This window comes from Petaurus breviceps, unplaced genomic scaffold, assembly GCF_028583685.1.
Source record: "Petaurus breviceps papuanus isolate PSGF00001 unplaced genomic scaffold, PetGlider_PUasm1.0 610, whole genome shotgun sequence".
Classification (NCBI taxonomy): domain Eukaryota; kingdom Metazoa; phylum Chordata; class Mammalia; order Diprotodontia; family Petauridae; genus Petaurus; species Petaurus breviceps.
Genome location: NW_027186402.1, coordinates 407,331 through 413,769, shown reverse-complemented (window position 1 = coordinate 413,769; position 6,439 = coordinate 407,331).

The window sequence follows — 6,439 nt, the reverse complement described above, 5'->3', positions numbered from 1 at the left end:
CCATCCATCCATCCATCCATCCATCCATCCATCCATCCATCCATCCACCCATCCAACCATCCATCCATCTAATGCCAAAAGTTCCCATGCCATATCCCAGCAAGTGGCCCATCTGACTTCTGCTCAGTAATCTTCAGTGATGACAGCTGTGCTATAGTGGGTCAGGGTGGGTGGATCCTGGGCCAGTTTCCTCACCAGTAAAAGCGGGAGAAGCCCACCTGTCATCAGGTCCCTTCAAGGAGGGTCCAAGGAGATAACCAACATGTGGACAGCACTTTGCATGGGTCAGCTGAGGGCCAGACTGTGGAGAAGATCCATCATCAGGCCTTTATTGAGCTCCTTATTTGGACCATAGTGCTGGGCACTGGGGACCAAGAATGAAGCTGTCCCTGCTGTCAGAGCTAACATTGCAATGAGGGATATAGAAAGTGAAAGAAGGTAGTGCGTTCATGCAAATATATGCAAAGTGGTGAAAGCAGAGAGTTTTGGGTAAAGGGGGTGGGCACTAGTTATTGAAGGAGGGGGAAGATTGGGGAAGGGCCCTTAAGTCTTGAAAGGAAAGAGGGCTTGCTTGGGTTCTAGGAGGCCACCATGGAAGTGGGGAGGGACTTGAACCCCAGGTATGAAAGATGGCCAGGGTAAAGGCGAGCTGGGTGATGGGGCAGGGGAAGGTCAGTCTGGTTGGAGAACAGAGTGCAGGCAAGGACAGGGAATGTCCAATGATCTGGGTATGTCACACTTTAAAAGCTGAATAAAGGGTTTATCTTCCTAGAGTGAAGAGAAAGCCACTGGAGGTGACTGGGTAGGAGGGTGCCATGGTCAGATCTGCCTCTAGGGAAGGATGCTTTGACCACAGTGTGCACAGTGAACTGGGCAGTGGGAACCTGAGGCAAGGAGACCATCCCAATAGCACAGGTCAGAGATGATGAGGCCTGGCCTAAGGGAGGAGCTGTGGGAAGAGCCTTCAGGGGCCAGATGTGAGACTGGTTGTGGAGAGAGAGAGGGGAAGATTTGGCATTCAATAGGCTTTGGGATGGGAGTCAGTGTGGTATGTCAAGGCTAAAGGCTAACCCAGGAGATGGGTAAGATGGTGGCAGCCAGGACAGTAGGAGGGGAGCCTGGAAGAGGGAAGGTCGAGGAGCTCAGCTTTGGAGGAGTCAAGTGTCCAGGATGTCCAGTCTGACATGTTCAGGAGGCTGTTGGAGATTCAGGCTTGGAGCTCAGGAGAGACTGGGATTAGGAATTGTCTGTATCAGGGTAACACTTAAACCCATGGGAGCTAATGAGGTCAGTGAGAAAGGAGAGGGCAGAAAGGCAGACGAGAAGAGGACCCAGGGCCAGACCTAGTGGAGTCATGGTCAGGGACCACAATTTGGATGATGAGCCAGCAATGGAGTCTGAGATGGAGGGGCTGGTCACACGGGGAGGAGGAGAGAGTCTCACAGACCGGGAGAGGAGAGAGTGTACAGGCAGGGTGCTCAGCAGTGTCGGAGGCCCTAGAGGCAGGGAGAAGGATGAGGACTGAGGACATACTGTCCCAGGGGGCAGCCACTGCCTTTGGGGTATTTCAGAATGCTTGCTTGTTGGGAAAGCTGGATAGTTATTCCCCTGGCTTAATAGCCGGAGAAGATTCTGAGTCTGGGAAAATGGTCACCAAAGAACACAGCAGCACATGGAGGGGTGCTGCTGCCTAAGCAGGACAACAGAGGGAAGCCCTGGACAGCTCTGAGCTCTGAGCTCTGCCAGCATCCCTGAAGGGAAACGGCTGCCCAAAGAACCCAAGAAGGAGCAGCCAGGATTGGAACCGAGGACTCCTGAGTCCAGGTTCATAGACGTCGACCTTCAAGGTCACCCGGTCCAACCCCCGCCTTGTAACTGTGTAACTGTATATGTAACTGTATCAGACTCTGGTCAAACATGGTCCCAGGTGGGAGATGGCCCTGGTCCTCTGAGTCAGAGTCCTGATTCTCTCCTGTGTCCCAATGTCTTAGTGGGGAGAGAGGGACAGAGACAGGTCTGATCTGACTCTGGACAGGTGTGTGGTCTCTCTAACCCCCCCCCTCCGCCCCCCCTATGCAGGACCCAGCTCCCTCAGCCAGAGCAGAAGGAAGCTGATGACCCAGCTCCAGGGCTCACTCTTAGCAAGCTGCAGAGCTGCCAGAGGGTACAGCTGCCAGCAGGGGCTTCATGAAGGGGTGGCTACTGGGCAGACAGACCCCAGGGGCATAAGGCAGCTGGGGCAGCAGGTCAAAGACATGGACAAAGGGGAACAGAAGAGAGAGCCAAGAGATGATCTCCTTCAAACTCAGATGAAAGCCAATGCATATGGAGCCTACTAGCCTGAGCGAGCCCTGGGGTAAGGGGCGGAGTGAAAGGCAATAACCTAGGGACCCTGCCATCCTGGGGGATGGTATCCAACTGTGGGCAGCGCTGCTTTTGTATCATTGTTCATGTGTGTCAGAGGGCCCTCTAATGCGACGCGATGCTGTGGGACATCCAAGGGGGTAAGACGGCCAGGCATGATAGCAAGTCAGAGGAGGGGGCTTCCCTGCAAAGTGGCATTGGAGTTGGGTCTTCTGGCCGACTAGGAAATCAGGGTAGAACCAGCAATGACAGAGAGGTGGGAGCTCTGGCTGCGTCTTCAGAGGTCAGGAAGATGTCTGGTTTGGCTGGACTCAGGACTCAAGTTTGTGGAAGGGAGTGATGTGAGAGAAGGCTGGGAAGATGGGGTGGTACTCGATGAGCGAGTCCTTGAGTGCCAGGCAAGGAGATGAAACAAGGAGATAATGGGAGCCATTGACACTCTGTCTGCCAGGTGAAGGAGAAGCAAGGGTCAAAAATAATGCCCAGGTCTCCAGTGCCCAGACGGGGTGAAGGGAAGTCCCATAGGCAGAGATGAAGAGCAGGAACACCAAAGCTGAGATTCCTTATCTCTAGAGTGGAGATCACAAGTACTGCCCTGGCCATTAACAGGGGCCCTCTAAAGATGAGCCAGTGGGTGCCAGTGGGTGCGGTTCCAGGAGCAGGGGAGAGGCAGAGCACTGGGACCTGAGATCCAGGGCCAGCCTGGCCACTCCTTATTAGGTGACCCAGGGACTCATCCCTGTGTCCACACTATTCCAAGGGGGTTTGGAGGGCAGTTAGCACTCATACCAAGGGGTACAGAAATCACGTCCAGTGACAGGGCAGCCCCATCCTGTCCTGCCCCACCCTGCCATTGTAGTGGGGGTGAGTCAGCTTCAGGATTTCTTGAAGGTCTCCCTGTGAAATCAGCTTTCAAAGTCTCTACAAAGGTTCTAGTGGACTGGGGTAGCGTGAGAAGGGCACAGGGCGGGGGGCTAGGACACTTGGGGTTCTGGTCCTGTCCTCCTGAGAACCACCTGGATAAATCACTAGGCCTCTCTGCAACTTGGCTTTCTTCCCTGGAAATGAATGGTTCTCTCAAAATTCTGATGTTCTAGGCTCTAAATCCCCTTTCTCATGTGATGGTCCTTGTTGTAAGACCCCTCCCAACCCTGGGTTCAGTGTTCTAAGTTCCTTCTGATTTCACCTGAGCTCAAATTTGGTTCTGCCAGAATTAGGCTCAGTGGGCCTTTGGGGGTGGCCAGGGTAGGAGTCCATTCCCACAGTTTGTGTGCCCAGTGATGGGAAAGGGGCCAGAGGCTGTTTCTTACAGTTTTGTGAAAAGAGCCTCCTCTCTGGTCTCTGAGACCCCAGTTTGGGGGTCACATCCAAGTGGTCTTGAAGCTGACATTCTCTATTTATCATAGAAGATGAGACTGACCCCCAAGAAGGGTCACCAGCGAGTTCTGGTCAGAGCTGGAATCTGAACCCAGGCTTCAGGCCTCTAAGTCCAAAGCTCCAAAGCTTCAGTCAGCTGACCATTGTCCACTGAACAGGGTGGATGACCTGGCTGGAGTGTATAAACTCAGCTTCTTGGCCTCATTTCCCAATCATGGCTCTTCTCTGCTCTGTCCAGCTGAGCCTGGACCTGGCAAGGGCCCCAGGGAAAACAGCTTTCTCCTCAATGATTACTGCTTACTCCAGATGGAGGGAGGCATGTGACCAGCAGCAGGGCTAACTCTGGGCCAAGGCCCCATCTCCAGGCAGCTGATCAGTCCCTCACAGTTCCTTGTGCATAAGAGGGCTGTGGGCTGAATCAATGAACACTGTCTTGGGCATCCTAGAAATGCCCACCTGGGAGAGCAGGTTTGGGTCAGAACTCTGAGAAGCCTTCCTTAGTGACAGAGGCCAACATGGTGGTCTTTGGGCTTCCCAGGCATATGGCAGCTCTGGGGCTGTGGGGGTGACTTCTCCAGCCTTCTGGGAGGGGAGCAGGCACCTCAGGAAGGTCTGGCTAGGCAGGGAATGAGGCTGGGAGTCAGGAGCTCTGGGTCCTAAACCTGGGCCTTGCCACTGATGACCAGCCACACGTCTTCTCTGGCATCCTCACACAATTTTCCAACACCTGGAATGGCCTCCTTGCTCTGAGGCTCAGCCATGAGGCTCTTGGGCACCTGCAGAGTGGAGATGACCCAGTTTGCTTCTCTCATTGCCTTTGGTGCCCAATGAGCCTCATGGTACCAGGCTTCCTTATCTGCATCCCCACCCAGGGCCATTATTGGGTTAGAACAGTCACAGGAGCCCTGGATATGCAGTCTGGGGACTTGGGTTCAAATTCTGACTCTTTGTGACATGTGTTGAAGCCTTTCCCCTTCTGGGCCAGCTTCCCCTCCTGTAAAAGCAGGGGGACTGGACTCCAGGGTCTCTGAGTGTCCTAGAAAGCTCTCAGCTGCAAACCTCTGCATCCTGCCCACACATGGGATTTCTGGGCACCCTGCCCCCAACATGTAGGGCCATGAGCTCGGTGTCCTATGGTGGGAGACCAGTCCCATATGGTAAAGCCTGGTAACCTCCTAATTACTTCTGAACAGTCCCTGGACATTTGAGGCCTGGGGGTGGGGGGGTGTAGTGCTGGATTTGTGACTTCCTGGCACTTCCCCCACCACTGAAGGTTGTCCCTTCTCTGCCTCAGATAGGATCAGCCAGCCAGGAGGCGTCAGAGGGAGGGAGCTTTCTGACTCTGAGCTCAACTTTCTGTGACCTAGGGCCCCAGGGGCATCTTGATCAGGTGGAATCCAGAGACCTGAGTGATGGTCCTGGCTCTCCCCGTGTCCAGTTCCAAGTGAAAGAGGCCAACGGAGGAGCCTTGAGTATGGAGGCAGGGGATGGTGATCCCCAAGGCTGCTGCTGACTTGGAGAGAGAGTTTGTCCTGTGTCCCTATGAGGCCTTGGTCCTGCAGCCTCAAAGATATCAGACCTATGTCAGAAGTGTGTTTGTCTCTAAGTGTGTAGGGTCTGATGGTTGTGTCCCCAAAGGTGGGGTGTCTGGAGACCTCTGTGTGTGTCTCTGGGTCTGAAAATGTGCCATGGGGATGTCTGAGTGTCCAAGTCGGTGGAATCCTAGGGCATGTGTACGTGTATGGGGGTGCTTGTGTGACAGTTCCTGTCGGGGTGCTGTGTACTTCTGTGGGAGGGGCGGCTGGGCTGCATCTGGGGCCCAGGTTTTCCCTGCTTTGGGTCCACATGGGCTTTGTGGGGGTCCGTGTTTGCGCCTTACGTGCTGCTGTTTGTACATGTGTGTGCATGTTGTTTTTTTTTTTTTTTGGGGGGGGGACTTGTGTGTTCCCGTCGGAGTAAAGTGTACCTCTCTGGACCGGTCGGTGCCGTCTGGGACGGAGAGTCTTTCTCAGCATCGGCCCCAATGGCCCCTTTGGGAGGGTGTGTGCCTTACGTGCTGCTGTGTGTCTCTGAGAATGTTTTCTCTGGATGTGTCGTCGCATGTGTGCTCACGAACTCTGTGCGTGCGTGCGTGCGCTTACTCCAAGGGAGCCCAAGTGTGTTAAGGGGCTTCTGGTTTCCGGGAGAGGCCACAGCTGGAGAGGCTGGAGGGAGGAGCCTCAGGGTGACAGCTGCTGGGAGGGAGGGGGAGCAGGGGTGGAGCTGCCTGAAATGCTGGGGGGGGGGGGGGGGGGGGGGGGGGGGGGGCGGGGCCCCGGGGCGTGGGGTTCCCAGGGGGCTGGGTCCGGGGCTCGCCCCGCCCCGGCCCGCCCTGCCCCGCCCTGCCCAGCCTGGCCCCCGCTGGGCCTCTGCCTCCGGGGCCCAGTAGGAAGGCCACGCTATCATTCTGTGTGTGTATGTGTGTGGTGTGTGTGTGCGCGCGCGCGAGCGCGCCAGAGGAATGATTAACCACAGTCTGTGACGTGTGAGCAGGGCCGATTCAAAGTTTGCTTTCTCCCCGCGGGCAGAGTGGCCAAACCTCGCATTCGCTCCCTCAGTGGGCTTTCTCTAGGCTCGGCCTCTCTTTGTCTCTGTCTCTCTGTCTGTCTGTCTCTCTCCTCCCTCTCTCTCTCTCTCTCTCTCTCTCTCTCTCTCTCTC